General features: G+C 45.0%; 1 protein-coding gene and 1 long non-coding RNA gene across 5 annotated transcripts in view; one reads left to right on the top strand and one right to left on the bottom strand.

Moving 5' to 3' along the window:
• The window catches only part of SPON1 (spondin 1), a 251,096-nt gene that overhangs the window by 190,997 nt on the left and 44,555 nt on the right, over positions 1–15,544 (top strand). The window lies entirely within an intron of this gene.
• Positions 8,762–9,981, bottom strand: LOC140614751 (uncharacterized). The gene is made up of 2 exons (XR_012015535.1): positions 9,568–9,981; positions 8,762–8,922 (listed from the first exon to the last, which is right to left on the bottom strand). It is a non-coding gene; the product is annotated as an uncharacterized lncRNA (long non-coding RNA).

Raw genomic sequence — 15,544 nt, 5'->3', positions numbered from 1 at the left:
AGCAAGATTAGATCCTAATATGGATTAATATCCTAAATCGAGAGCTCTAATGGACCACTGTAGGAGCAAAACATGAGTCAAAGACATGGTCCCTTTATAAATATCAGTCTCTGAGGAGACATCCATCAGTGTGTGGGAGGGATCTCATGGCATCAAGCACAAGGGTAATAACTGACATTGATGGGATGCTTGCTGGGTGTCAGGCAGCCCACGTCAGGCTGCCCAACCTCACCGAAGCCCCATGCCTACACCAGAGGCCAACTCTCCGCTTATGACGAGGGAAGGCGCCGGGTGGTAAGCAGAACACTCCCATCTGCTCCCCCGCCCAGAGCATCCTTTCCCTTAGACTCCAAGCACCTGCACAGCAGCCTGTCATCATCACGGATCCCAGCAAAGGGAGGGAGGAGCTCTCCAGGCCCAGTCATCCAGACAAGGGGGAGGCTTGGAAAGCTATTGGCCTCATGTCCTCTCTGCACAAAGCCCTTCTCTCCCTCCCTCAGCCATCTCCTGTATTTCCTTCACAGTACCTATCACTTTCTGAAACAGTTTTATACCTTTGTTTATGTTTTGGGGTCTTGCAGCTTCTTCCATGTATCTTCCACGCACCCCCTTCTGTCTTGTTCCTGGCACCCACCCCCACTCCATGCCTAGGACAGTGTGTGGCCCACAGCAGTGCTTGATAGAATATGTGTTGAATGAAAACGATGAAGGAGGGTGAGGCAGGGAGGGGGATGCCCACCCCCCATGGCCAGAATCCTCATGCCCCCAGAGTCAGTGCCAGCTTATCCAGATTGGGTCCCACTCCACTGAGGTTGGTCTCTGGGACTCTGTTTTCCAAGTTTATTCAGCCCCATGCCCACCCTCACCCACCTCGGCTAACCTCTTCTTCCTCTTGAGACCAACTTACAGAGGAGCTTTCAGTGTCTTTCATTTTCAGGCGTGCCAAATCCTGCTTAACCCTTAGGGAAACATCCTGTCTTTTACCACGATTTCTGCAGGTGGCTAATATCATCGATTATTTGACTCATCCAACTCTCAGAGGGTAATCTTCTCCTTAAGTCAAGTTTCAAGGCCATCTCACTGTGGGCTTCTATATATCACCGATCACACAGAGCAGAGTCAAGCAGAGGTGTTGGCGCTGCTCTTTACAGATTCATCTGGAAGCTGCGGTGGCCGTTAATCTCTGCTGTGTTGGTGCTAATCGTGTCTGTCTATAATCAACCTCAATCTACCCTTCACCACGCCAAAAGGTAAATGCCAGACTGCAGGAACACACTGAAAGTGGCCCTTGAGGCCCAGAAAATCTCCTCACCTGCCCTGCCAGGGCCCTAGAACTCCTGATTTAAGAGGCCGATCTCTCCTCTGATTCCTCCTTAGGATGTATTCCCAAATCAAAAGCCAATAGTTAACATTTCTCTGCAAAGGAGCAGACAAAAAATGTTTTTTGTTTGACACAGCAGCAATGGAAACTAGACCATGTTTCTCTTTTATGGAACCTCTGAGAGTAATTCATTGAGATCTTGACATTTAATATCACCCAATCACCTCTCTGGCAAGATATTTTCTTTGGCTCTATCAGCCCCACACACAGACATTGCTGCTGGCACTTACCAGGCCTTGTTGTTAGGTGGGCTGCTTTTAATACCCAAGGCAGGATTTGGCAAGAAGCAGCAGCACCTGCCTTATTGAAAGACATCTTCATATGTTTCCCTCTGAAAGAGAAACGTGCGATGTAAATGTCCTTAAGAGATGATTATCGTGCATCAAGATGTCCATTCCAAAAAGCAGCATCCCGGATGCTCAATCACACACAGTCACCAAGAATGGAGGTGGCAGATGGAGAATTTGAGCTTTTGGAGAATACAAATTGGTCAACCCTAAGTGCCTGCCGACTCCTGGCCAGCACATAGCCAGGTAACCTGAGCAGTACCCACTGGCTAAAAAGGAGCTTCACACCTCAGAGAGGGCCGGGGGAGAAGACAGCATTCAGGTCCCCGTTGCCCCAAGTCTACAAATGAACACACACGGGTTACGCTACCTCCCCCAGAGATTTTTGTGCACCGATTGAAAGAAAGGATTAAGCAAGCACTGATCCGCACGTGAGTGCTGGTCCCCGGCATCAGGGGAGACGTTACCGTAAAGGACTTTTCCTCCCCACTATTCAAAACCTGGAACCCTCGTTCCAGCAGTGGGAGCAGAGAAGTCCAAAATCCATGAGGCTTAGCAGCTCAGGCACAAAGAAAATGAAATCAGAAACCCGGGGTGTTTTGCTATTACCGCCAAGGGCCTATATCTTGGATATAACAGCAATCTCCTAAATTTCCCATAGCGTGACCCCAGAAAATCTGACCGAGACACTAGCTGTGTATAATCCTTGTGTGGGGGTGCCTGGGTGGCTCAGTTTGGCTCGGGTCATGATCCAGGGGTCCTGGGATAGAGTCTTGCGTGGGGCTCCCTGCTCGATGGGGAGTCGGTGTCTCCCTCTGCCCCTCCCCACTGCCCATGCTCTCTCCCTAATTAATTAATTAATTAATTAACAAAGCTGGAAGTCCCAACGAAGTTGGAGACAAAGTTCCCAAAGGACTGGCCTACAGGATGAAATCTGGCCCAGTCCTGCCCTCTCTCCAGCCTAGCTATTTCTCAGACACCGCCCCCCCAGCTCCCACAGTCCAGGTATGCCCACTGACCTTCCTCCCTCTTCCTGTGTCCTGCCTCCCTTCTGCTCCCTCTGCCTGGAAAGTCCTTCTTCTCTGCCAGGGGGATCTGTATCCTTGCTTGAAGACTGGGTTCAAATTTTTGCCTTTTGAGCGCTACCCTTCCCGCACTCGCAGTAATGAGCCATGGTCCCCTAGCATCCGTGTATGTGTGGTTGCACGTGGAGTTACCCCATGTGTCTGGCCCTCGGACCCATCTGCACACGCACAGAAGGTAGAGGCCATGTCTTATTTCTTTTCCTCCTCCGTCTTCCTCCGGGGCTTGGCATGCGGTGGGCGCTCAATAAATATTTGATGGATGGATGTGGAGCTGTTTAATTCACCACTAGATAGCAAGCTGGCATTTTCCCAAACAGCTTTATTCAGAAGCAGTTCAAAGACACAGAGCCACTCTCATAACCAACTCAGGCAGCTCTGTGTTAACAAAGAACATAACTTCTTTTAACTACTTCTGTTTAGATCTGAATTTCATTTTTGTAGAAATCACTATTAGAACATTAAAAGAAAAACTGTACAGAGGTCACACGTTGAAAACCCATGGACCATAACGGCCTCTGAAGCTGGCATGATTTGACCCTGCTAATCCGAAGTCACTTCACTTAAAATCTGTGCAGCTCCCTGGTGCCGATAGCTTTCAAATTCCTCCGTGGGGCTTCAGGGATACCTTGGGGACCTCTATGGGTAAGGTCTCCGAGGAGATCTGACGGGGAGGAATGTGGCTCTGGGCCCCACACCCTTTATTACCATCAAAGAGGTTCCAGGGCGCCTGGGTGGCTCAGTCAGTGAAGCCTCTGTCTCTTGGTTTCAGCTCGGGTCATGATCTCAAGGTCCTGGGATGGAGCCCCAAGTTGGGCTCCCCACTCAGCGGGGGAGTCTGCTTGGGATTTTCTCTCCCTCTGTCCCTTCCCCACTCACTCCCACTCATGCACATGTGCTCTCTCTCTCTCTCAAATAAATAAATCAATCTTAAAAAAATATATTCTGCAAAATCTAAGTGTTTAAGTGTTCTATGTTTTCAGTTTTGTTTTTTATTACCTTTGGTAGAACCTGATTCTCCAGCCCCACCATTGCACCCCCCAACCCTGCGACTTGTGATGTTTTTTCTATCCATCCTCACCTGCCCGATGCCAGCTATCATTTGAGTTTGCAACAAACCCAGCCCTCTAAGAGCACTTGTCATTTCTCTGACCTCCTTTCCGGGCCCAGAGTGCGTGCATCCTTGTTTCTATAGAGTGGCTGTCATGTTGCGCACAGCATTTTGTATTTTCTTTCTTCACTTAGCACCATACCGTAAATATTGTTCCATTACGTAAGACACATCTTTCGTAGTTACCTTTTTAAACGACAGATGTTTAGGTTGGTTGGCTCTAATTTATTCAGGTCTTCCATCGCAGCTAAAACAACTTTTTATTTATTTTATGCTCTTAGAAGTAATACTGTGTTGAATATCCTCATTACAGATGACAATTTTTCTAGAAAAGTGTTCCTATTGATTTTAACAGATTCCTTTTATGTTATGGATTTTACTATCTTGATATAAGTATCTTCTCAGAATGTTCTTTTTCTTTCCACTTCTTATATTTTTTAAGATCAAAATAGGTTAAGTATTATCCAGTGGAATCTTTGGATCTCTTCCATTGTTATTTCTTCTATTGCTTCAAGCCTGGGAAAGTTCATCCTGGTTCATTACTCATAGTTCCCAACATCTGATGCAATCTTGGTTCTCTATTCTTCTGGTTTTAAATATATATATTTAATGCTTTAATGTATTTGAGCATATTCAGTACATGTTTAAATATAACTGATAGTTAAATTGGTGTCTGGGCAATGCAGTCGGTTAAGCAATCGAAATTTGGTTTCTACTCAGGTTGTGGTCCCAGGGTGGTGGGTCGAGCCCCACATCGGGCTCAGGCCCAGAGCAGAGTCTGCTTAAGACTCTCTCTCCCTCTGCCTCTCCCCTACTTGCACACTTGCATGCTCTCTTTCTCTAAAATAAATAAATAAATCTTTTAAAAAACCAAATTGGTATCAGCTATTAAGTGGCTTGTCCTTGACTCATTGTTTATCATACTTCATCGTATATCAAGTTATTACATACAAATAGGTTTAATTTGGCATCTGATTCTCCCCTACTATTCTGTATGTCTGGTTTCATACCAGTACTGCACTATTTTAATTATCCTTGCTTTTTGTATGTATAGAATGTATAGTTCTAGCCTTACAAAATCAGAAGACTTCTTTTTCAAAATATCCTTTCACGTTCTTGACACTGTTTGCCTAATAAATGTTAGAATCGTTAAATTCTAAGAAAAAGTGGTGATTTTGCTTTAGAGCACATCAAGTCATTATACTTAACTTCTTAAATCATTGTATGTATTCTAGGTATCTTATTCTTATATTATCATATTTATATGATTCTAGGTCTTTACTGCTTACATACAGTAGTATATATAGTATACAGTAATATGTATAGTAATGCTACTAATGTTTTAATTTGAATACCAAATCTGCCTTCTTTTTTTTTTTTTTTTTGTTAAATCTGCCTTCTTTTTAAGCTTGTTGATTTAGTTCCGAGTGTTTAGCAAAGTCTGTAAATATTTTTCACTTCTTTTCCAACAGTTGTTCTTTGTATCTTTTGCAATTTGCCTAAAGCAATCTTAAATTATAATGGATGGTAGTAACATTCTGCTTTTGGGCCTATATTTGAAAGAAAAGCTTTTAGTGTTATTCCATTATTGCTTCATGATTTTAAATAGTATGTTTATCGAGTTAAGGTACTAATTATTTTACTCAAAAGAAAGGTTTTATTAATTCCTCTTTGAAATATGTTGAAATGGGTTGCATCGTCTAATGTTAATAGATTTTCTTTTATTGATTTGTTTTCCACATTCCTGGAGTAACCTTCATTAAGATAAAACTTGTCACATAGAATATATTAGATGGAGTCCATCCTAGCCTGTGTTTTGATACAGTCAGCATAGCTTGGAAATTATCTGTTCCTTGGGAGTTTGAAGAAATCCATTAAGTCTGTGTGCCTTGCTTTGTTGAGTTTCCTGAAAATTTTTAAAATTTCTTTCTCTATTCCTGGTTTAATAAGGTTTCCTACCTTATTGTCACATTTGGGGTATTTTATTATATATTTATATCTAATATATTATGTTGTTATTTCAAAATGTTATCCATGTATTGAGGCTTTTAGTCAAGTAGCATGTAATTAGGTATAGTTTTTACATATAAGTTTATCCCCTTTTTATATTTCATACATGGAATGAGACCTGAATTGTCAACCAGCTTCTACCACTAATTTATCAATGCAACTTCGACCAATTAAGTTGACTTCTGACAACATTTTCCTTATAAATAGAAGTCATGTTAGTTACTGTATCCCAGGGTTGCTATATTACAGATAATGTATGTAAAGTTCTTAGCACCATGCCTGTCCTCAATGAATAGAAAATATTACAAGATTCTCTTTTTTAATACTGTTGATCTCCTTTCTCTTTGGCTCTGAATTGTATTTGCAAGGGGTTTCTAGTTTTCATAGTCTTTTCAATATTTTCAGCAGCAACATGTAGGCAATGGGGAGCCACTGAAGGATTTTGAAGAAAGAACACCAGCTCTGGTAATTGTCTGAGCTGGGTTTGTGGACCGATCATCAGAAGATGGGCCTAGGCTGTGAGAAATGACACAGTTGACAAGGGGCCAGCTAGACCTTTCTTGCCAAGTGGGATGTGGAGGTGTAGGCTTTACATTCATAGGCAGTGAACAGAGGCTCCAGGGCTCAGGAGAGGCCTTTTCAAGGGCTCCAGGGAATGGGAAATTGACCAACTGGCCCCCAATTGTCCTACTCCAGCATCCAACCCTTTGGGGCCTAGGAACAGACGCTGACAAACACCATGACCCAGACTAAACCCAGCTTTTGAATGGGACAACAAAACAGGCTTTGTTCATCCTTTTGAAATGGGGCCCAATTATGTTTGATTAATAAATGAAACCCTGTGTCCAAATAGGAGAGACACTGTAGAGAAATGGTCAGAAAGCACTTTGTGTAGAAAAAGGCTGATGAAGTTTTCAGAGGGCATTCATTTGCCTGGAGCTGGTCTAAGACAGAAATTTTCAGCCTCCAGTTCCTTCCCTTGTTTCCCTATCCCCCCCCCCCTTTTTTTTCCCTGAAATATGTTTAACTCTTCTGCTTGAGATTTATTTTGCCTCCTTGGTGATGATTTCCGTGTTTATTCTGTCATTTAGAAAAAAAAATGCACTGTTAGAAACATTCTTGATCTGTTTGTAAATGTCAATAGAAAAATAAGCCAAAAGGTTGACAATGGTAATTAATCAAAAGGTATTCACTGAGCACTTTCTATGTACAAACCACTGTGTTATTCACTATGAGGGAAGAATTAAGAAATAGTCCCTACCCTCAAAAGTCCTTCAATCCGGTTGGGGAAATGCCTAAATAATAGACTGGCTGAAATACAAGGAAATTGAAATAAATGCTATAATCGGGGTGTAAGGCACACCTGTAGGGGCACAGATCAATGGGATGGATCAAAAGGACTTTCATGAGCAACTTGCAATTATGTTGCATCGTAGAACATAAATAGGCTTCCTATAGGCATGTGTTCCTTCAGATTCTTGTGGATGAGCTGACCAATGTACCCGTGCATGATGCCCCAGATGTCAGCAAACACAAGCAGCTCTTCTGGGCCACTCCACCAGCCCCATGTGTGCACACGACACACAGACACATCCCCAATTCACATGTGTTTGCTTTCCTCTCCCCTCACTGCATTTGCCCAGCTCCAAATCCTCATTCCCAGATGGCCTCTGGCCCTGAGCAGCTTGGTGACCTCCAGAGTATGGCTTCCTAGATCTGGTCTTTTCCATATGGTTTTCGGTTCTGCTTCTTTCCTTGAGTTTTAGGCCCTTCCTCTGTGTCATCTTGGGGAAGAAACCCTCAGATTCAGTCCTCTGCCCATAAAGCCCGCAGCCCTAGCCAGAAAAACTCTGTAGCCAAGGTAACTGTTGGAAGAATTCCCTTCATTATCCTTCTAGGAGTCATGGGGGCTTTCCAGCTCTCCTTCACTCCCCTGCCCTAGGGAAGCTGAGGCGAGGTGAAGGGAAGGCAGATGGGATGATGTGCAGTGGGATTCCCCCTGCAACATTAGCCAGGAGGCTAGAAATAACTGGACGTTGTATGTCAAGTTCCAAAAAAACCTCAGGAGAAATCAGCCATTCCCCACCAGTAAACGTATTATTGAAGGAGTAGAGTCTGGTCGCAAGCCCAGCTGAATGCTCTTGTCCATGTAACAAACTCCTCCTGAGAGACAAGACGGGGGACGGCGAGGGAGATATATCTGGAATGCTGTCGGCCACAAGTAACAGAAACCTTAGCCAAGAGTGGCTGAAACAATGTGGATGTTTACTGTCTCGCTGAATGAGAAATTTGGAGATTGATGGTTCCAGGGTTAGGACAGTGGCTTGCAGATGTCATCAGAGACTAGGGAACCAACATCTTTCTGCTCTGCCGTATTGAGAGTATCAACCATGGCTCCCTTCGTGGCCATGAGATCTATGCAGCAGTTCCCCACATCGCCTTCTCATGTGATAGCCTGGGTGATTTCTTCTGTTCAGACTGCTGTAGACCAGGGTACTCACAGTAACCAGCTGACAAACGGACTGGTCTGAGGGATCATGGCATCATTCATATGTCTGGAACCTTGGAGGGGGGTCTGGAAGGCTGGGACTATATGGAATGCCCACACGTGGCTTCCTCAGCACGGTGGTCTCAGGGAGTCATTAGATTTCTTACATGACGACCCAGAGTCCTCAAAGATAGTGTTCCAAAAAAACAGAAAGTGGAAGCTGCCAGTTGCTCAAAGCTGGGGCCCAGAAATCGGTTAAAGCAGTCACAAAGCTTCCCACATTCAAGAGGAGGGGACATGGACCCCCACCTCTTCGTGAGAGTAGCGATAGGATTATGGTCACCTTTGACCCATACATAGGCTGTAAACTAAGCTGTTGTGATAAAGAAACCAAAAATATGGTTTTTAAGTCAGATTGACGTTTATTTCCCTCACACGTAACAGTGCAGAGGGGAGCAGCGCAAGGCTGGTGGTCCGTTTCTGCCAGGCTCTGCACATGGCTCCCATATCTGAGTCCAAGTCAGCTGCTGTGGTTCCGACTCCTTTCCAAGCAGCAGGAAAGGCTAATGAAAACAGAAGGTAAACAGCTGTCTAAAATAAGGTGATCCAAAAGTTACAGCCATCCCTTCTGTTTGCATCACACTGGCTAAATACTGGGCCCATGGTCACACCTGACTGCACATTGTTACCAAATGGAAGATGGGGAGAATGGGATAGAGACAGTTACTTCTGGGGCTCTCCTGACGGCCAGAAGATAGACAGTGGTAGATGGGTTTCAGCTCTAAATAGTAGAGTCGGTATCTGGGGGTGGTTTCTGAATCAGCCCTGTAAGTGCAGAGCATCTTCCCAAGGCTGAGTAGTCAATCACAGGTACTCTGAATGCACCCCTAAGTGTGGGGGCCACTCCCCGCCTCAGAAGCAAACAACGTACAGGTGGACCCCTATTAGAAGCCGTACCTCGCTTGAGCCCCTCATTGGATGTGAATGATAATTGTCAGTTGGGTTCACTTGGTCAGGTCCTGCTCCTTAGAAATATCCCATGCAGCATCTTACTCCAAACTTCACGAAGACCGCAGGAGAATTAGTTGAAAAGGAACCCACCAGCGCTAGTTTGCCAAGTGGTTTACCAACCATCAGAATCCAGCAGCAGATCTAACTAGTGTTAAACCCGGTCCCATAAAGAAGGCATAACAAGCAAGCAGCCTCACCTGAGTAGGATGATGGTGCAGCCCTTCTTAGGAGAAGGTGGCATCTGTCCTGGGTGTCCTCTAGGATTTCTTCAGCCTTCTTCCAGGTTCTGAGAAACTCACTGTGCCACTTTTGCACCCTACACCAAAGCAGGTTGGCTGGCTCTCCCTTGGATCAGAGCTGGGGCTTCTGTGGGCATAACTCTCCGTCTCTGCCTGGAAACGCTCACAATCCATCATTTCAGCACCAACGTTTTTTTGCAAGTCTAAAAGCAGCCCGATTCCTGTCTGCTTTATATATTGGGGTTCTGAGTATACTTTCGCTTAACAAAATGTGTTCCATTATTTGGGGGAAATAAAAGGATTGATGGCTATTGGCTTAGGAGGCTCCTTGGGCACAGGGCACGGGCAGCTTATGCTCTCGTATATTTTCACAACTGTTTTCAAGAAATAAATGGTCTTTTCATTGGCTCTTGTGGGATAATTTTAATAATATATCTGAAGACATATTTGAAATGGAATGAGAGTATTATGATTCTAGACTTCACTTATTTATAGTTGGATCTCTTTAGCTTCCGTATTTAAAAAGAAGAAAGAAAAGAAATACTTCTTTCTCGGAAGAGGGAGAACAGAGTGAGAGAAAAAAACATGGATTTTTTTTCTCTACTCAAAAGACTTGGTCTAACTATTATCTCTGCCACTTTTTAGCTCCGTGACCCTGGGGAATGTACTGGGCTCTCTCTCTTTACACCTGCTCGTGTCTAAGAGAAGGGAAATAGTAACAATCCCCACCATATCGTGCTGTTCTGAAGGTTAAGTTAGCTGGTTTATGTAAAGCACGAAGCACAGTGCCTAATACTATTAACCCCATCATTGATTGAACCCTTACTCCGTGCCAGGCACTACCCAGGTCCGTAGCTATCCCCTGGGATCTTATGAGGACTACAGATTCTCCTCAGGCCCCATCCCCCGCCCCATTGAATCAGAACGGGGGCGGGGGGGGGGGGTCCCACTACTCTGCTTTCACAAGCCCACCTGGTGATTCTGACATGCATTCAAGTTTGCAGACCACCAGCCTCGGTGTTGGAGAAACAGAGAATATAAGGTTCACATCCACACTGCAGCTCATAGTGTGTGCAGAAACCAATGCACGCCTGTCCTCTTCTATATTGTTTGGTGACGGCCCCCAGAGTCTTACTGACTTAGTCACGTCTGTGCCACGAGTGGCTCTCAGAACCATTCCTTACAAAAAGATGGAAGGTCAGAGACTCAGGAAAGCCAAATACCTCCCAGGTCCTAGCCCCCTACCCCCAAGGGTCTGCATCCTGAGTGCATCAGTCGGTGTTTGTGAAATACGTGCAGAGAGCCAGCTGCTCTAGAAAGAGTGAGTAGCTCCTCCCCTCCTTAGAGCAGCCCTGGCTCCTGGGGCCGGCCCATATCTCCCTGACTTGTCACTGTGTGTTCCGTCTGTCGCCTTGATGAAATATGAGCTCTTGGAGGGCAAGAACCATGTCTTAATCATCTCTGTGTTCCCAGCGCCTGGTACACAGGGTGGACACCTAATCAATGGGTGGCGAACGAATGAGGTGTCAGCCCCAAATATCAGAGGGGCATTTGTTCTAGAGGCATTCAGGTGGTAGGTGCATCCTCGCAGCCAATATATCTCTGGCCCTGGTGACAGGCAGGCAAACGGATCGCCCACGTACCTGTGAAATGTTCCCTGAGCCATGCCTCCTCCACCCCTCGGCTCAGTCCACGGCCACAAGGAGGGCTGTGTGAGAGACTCTCAGGGCAGATCAGAACCACACTAGGAACAGCCTAGAAAAGCCAGTCTCTGGGGGGGTGGGGGTGGGGGGTTGTTTGGGGTTTTTTTCTTTTCTTTTTTTTTTTTTTTTTTTTTGCCCTGTCATAATTGCCCAGTTACAGGTGAAGTTGAAATGGACTCTGTCTGTTGACCATTTGGGTAGAATATTTTGTTTTGTGAATCCTGGATGGCGAAGGACTAGATTCTGCTCTGGGCTGTGGAAAAGGAACAAAGCAGTCAGTGGGTTAGGTGGGAGCTGAGCACGGCCTTAGCAAAGGAAGAATTGGGCCCTATTCTGGAACTTTCCATGAGCTGTTGCTGCCTTCCGGCTCTTTTCATGCTGGGTGGGTGCAGAAAGCCACGCTGCTCCCCAGCCTGTCCCACACCCACTGCCACCTAAGCTGGCAGCCATTCATCTAGCTCCCTTAGAAGAACCAGAATAAATATAGATTTCTTCTTCCACACGTTAACTTATGGGACCTTCCTGTTTCTTTCTCGCTGCTGGGCTCCTACCTGCTGCGGTCACATTCAACGTTATTGAAAAGCAGCAGGGAATTCCTCCTCGCTAGAAAACGCTGACAGTCAAGTTCAGGCTGTGAGGGGCAAGCCGTCCCCGGTGAGCCTCTCTCTCTAAGTGAGAGTGTAGACAGTAGTATTGGGCTATGGTGAGGGGCCCCCATCACGAGGAGAGCAACCCTCTCAGAGTTGAAGGAGGAAGAATGGGTGCAGAAGGAATGGTCCTGAGATCTGGTCATGAGTGGGGGATGGCCAGACTCCAGCCACTGCAACTAGGGTGTGTCCTCTAAAGTCATATGTTTGTTATAAAGCTGCCACCTGTTTGTATCGTCCTGTGGCCTGGCAGAGGGAAGATGCAGAGAGAAGGGAGTGGTCTTCATAGCCTCTTAGAAAGCAGGTGGTCAGAGAGAAGGAGTTGGTCGAGGTCTCCTGTGCAGGCCAAGGGAGTAGGTGCCATGACCCACAGGCATGATGCTTTGATCTACAACAGGGCTCCCCCATAATGGGGGTAAGCGCATTTGACTAAGAGAGCTCTGTGACTCTGTCCATTAAAGCCATCGGTTCCACTCTGTGCTCCCCAGGCAACCACACTTAAGATTATAGCTTCTCAAAAAGGCTTTGCTACACCAGGAGGCTGTGCCACCCAGCACTCATGGGTTTACATAAACCTTGCGTCGTTTCTGTATTTCTCACCGTTGGGTACATCTTCTACATCTTGAGAGTTTGGGTAGCACGAGTCAGCCCTCTGACTGACCCCCTCTGTGCACAGTGCAGCCAACATCCTAGGTGACACAGCTCTTGAACTCAACTGTAGGAAGAGGATTTTTCTCTCCCATCTCCGTCTTCAGAGGGCCAGTGTTAAAATTAAATAAGAACCAGACTCTCTTCTTTTTTATTCTCAGTAAGGTGAATTTTTAAGTTGTTTTAAGCATGCCTTTGAAGTGATTTCACTCCCCAAATTTCTAATTTTTGTTCATTATGTATTTGAAAAGGATTTCAAATTACCTGGTGATAGAAAATGAAAACACGACAAGCTCTATACACTCTGACCTTAAAAATGTCTGTAATATAGCATCATAAAATATAACTAGAAATCATTTCAACATCACATTATAGATCTATGACTTAAAGGTAATTTCTGTCATTTGAATATGATGGTGAGCTGATGGCTGAATTGGATTCTTAGGATAAAAACAATTCATCCTGCATTAGGAGTTATTACTTTAATTGAATAATATCTGGATCATGCCAGTGGTGATAATGTTAATGTTATTACCCATTATCTTGGTGATGTTCACCCCACTGTTTCCAGAGAAAATATAGCCCATTAAATGGACGGAAGGATTAAAATAGAAAAAAAGCTGCAAGCTTTTCATGGCTCATTATGCCAAGGTCAGAACAAAGGAATAGCCCTGACCTTGAAATAGGACAAAGGACCTGGCCTGGCCTAAATGTTTGAAAGAATTGCAAGAGAAGTCCTTTCAGCCATGGCAGAGTGCCATGAGTTTCCTCAACCATATCTTTCTGAAAATTAACCATCATTCATTAATTCATTAATTCACTTACCCATTCATTCCCTCAACCAACTCATTCATTCAACCTACATAGTTTGTGTACCTTCACGAAACCACAAATGGTTCAGACCATTAAGAAACAAAGATGATTTGGTCAAGGAGGGAGGGTCAGGGCTTACAGAGAACTTTCTATATCTCCGACAACACAGTGGGAGCTTCCAAATAATATCCAATTTTTTCTTTGCTACAGCCCATGAGGTAGATAAAGTTACTATACCCATTTTATACCTAAAGAAACTGAGGGTCAGGTTGGTGAAATGACTTGCCCGAGGCCTTATGGCTAGAAAGGGAAAGAATCCGAATTCAGACCTAGGCCTGACTTATTTCAAGGTCTCAGCTGTTTTCACTACACTCAGAGTTTGGATTTAGGATATAAAAACATTTTTAAAATATTATGATGCAGGGTGATAAGTTATGCAAATGGCACACAGTAATGTGGAGCAGGACAACCATGGTGGTGATAGCCAGATCCCCACTCTGGGCGGACTCATTGCCCTTCTGGGCAGTGGGAGATGTCTAGGTGGCCTGATGTGTCATGTAAAGCTCCCGTACATCCCTACCCCATGACAGCTCTCTTTCTACTTCTCAAACACCTGGTTTCCATGCCCGCCCCCTCATTGTCCCAAACAAAGGGCATTAATTCTTCCACACCCCATAAAACTCACAGCAAGAGGAGGGGTGAGGCTCTGCTTCATCTCCATCACCTCCTCTCACCTCACCTCCTAGATAGAACCATGCTCTTTTGAGGCTCGTCACACCCACCCACCCCGCCTCTGTCCTCCTGGTCTCCATCTCCCAGCCTTCTGGTCACTCACAACCTTCACTGAAGATTTTAGCCCTGAGATCACTGTCTTCTCCAAACCAAGTCAGCAGTTTTCACTGGGACTGGGACCACGTCCAGCTGTTATGGGTGCTGGAATCCTGTGGGCCCCAGGAGGTTTTTTGTTGCCCCGTGAAGTAAGTCAGGAATTCAGAGGCAGGTGATACAATGGGCTAAGTCCAAATCAAAGAAGTAAGCCTGATAAAGCTTTATGGAAGTCCAAAAAAAATGCTTTCACGCCATTCGTTTTCCCAGGGGAACATTCTACAGCCTATTTCTTGTTTAGGCCTTGTACCACTACCTCCATCGTAACCCAGATCTCATCAAGCTGTGACAGGTTGACAGAGGCCTTATGTGAAGAGGCAGGAGATCTGTTTGGGAAATCTTTTTTTTTTTTTTTTAAAGATTCTAATTATTTATTCATGAGAGACACAGAGAGAGAGGCAGAGACACAGACAGAGGGAGAAGCAGGCTCCATGCAGGGAGCCTGACGCAGGACTCAATCCCGGATCCTGGGATCACACCCTGAGCTGAAGGCAGACACTCAACTGCTGAGCCACCCAGGCATCCCAATCATCTTCTTTTTGAGGCATCTTAATACCTTGAGACACATAACAAAGTTTCCATTGACCTGAACCATTTTTCAGAATATTTTTAAGACTACAAATTCCTGTGCCCCACCCACAGATTCTCATTCAGTAGCTCCCAGGTGGGATTTGAACACAAGTAGACATAAAAAAGTCTTCAGCTGATTCTGAAGCACAGCCAGGTTGGGGAGCACTGGCATTTAGCCCCTGCCTATGGAATCTGGTTGCTCCCTACATCTTGACACCAGGTGAATGTAGTGAGTCCTTCCTCCCTCATGTTTGCCATCATGAAGCCAGAAAAATACCATCAGCCTCCAGCTTACGATTGTCATCCCCTTTCCCACCACCAGTGATAGGCTAGTAAGTGTTTAACCATTAGAAAGAAAGAAGAAAGAAAGAAAAAGAAAGAAAGAAGAAAGAAAGAAAGAAAGAAAGAAAGAAAGAAAGAAAGAAAGAAAGAAAGAAAGAAAGAAAGAAAGAAAGAAAGGCCTTGGTTTGTAGTGTTTGCCAATTTCTATCATGTAAATACTCCCACCATGGCCAATTGCAAGCTACTAACATGATGTCACTGAACAGAGTTGAGAAGAGGTGGCTCCAGTCAGCTCAGGTGAGCCAGATAAGTGAGCTCCCAACACCACAGTACCACCCACCCCTTTACTTGTCTCCAAAAAGCAAACCAGCTTCTGCCCAAGGAGTA

This window comes from Canis lupus, chromosome 23, assembly GCF_048164855.1.
Source record: "Canis lupus baileyi chromosome 23, mCanLup2.hap1, whole genome shotgun sequence".
In the NCBI taxonomy this organism is placed as follows: Eukaryota; Metazoa; Chordata; class Mammalia; order Carnivora; family Canidae; genus Canis; species Canis lupus.
The sequence above is the reverse complement of the archived record's forward strand: the minus strand, read 5'-3'. Positions and strand labels throughout refer to the sequence as shown.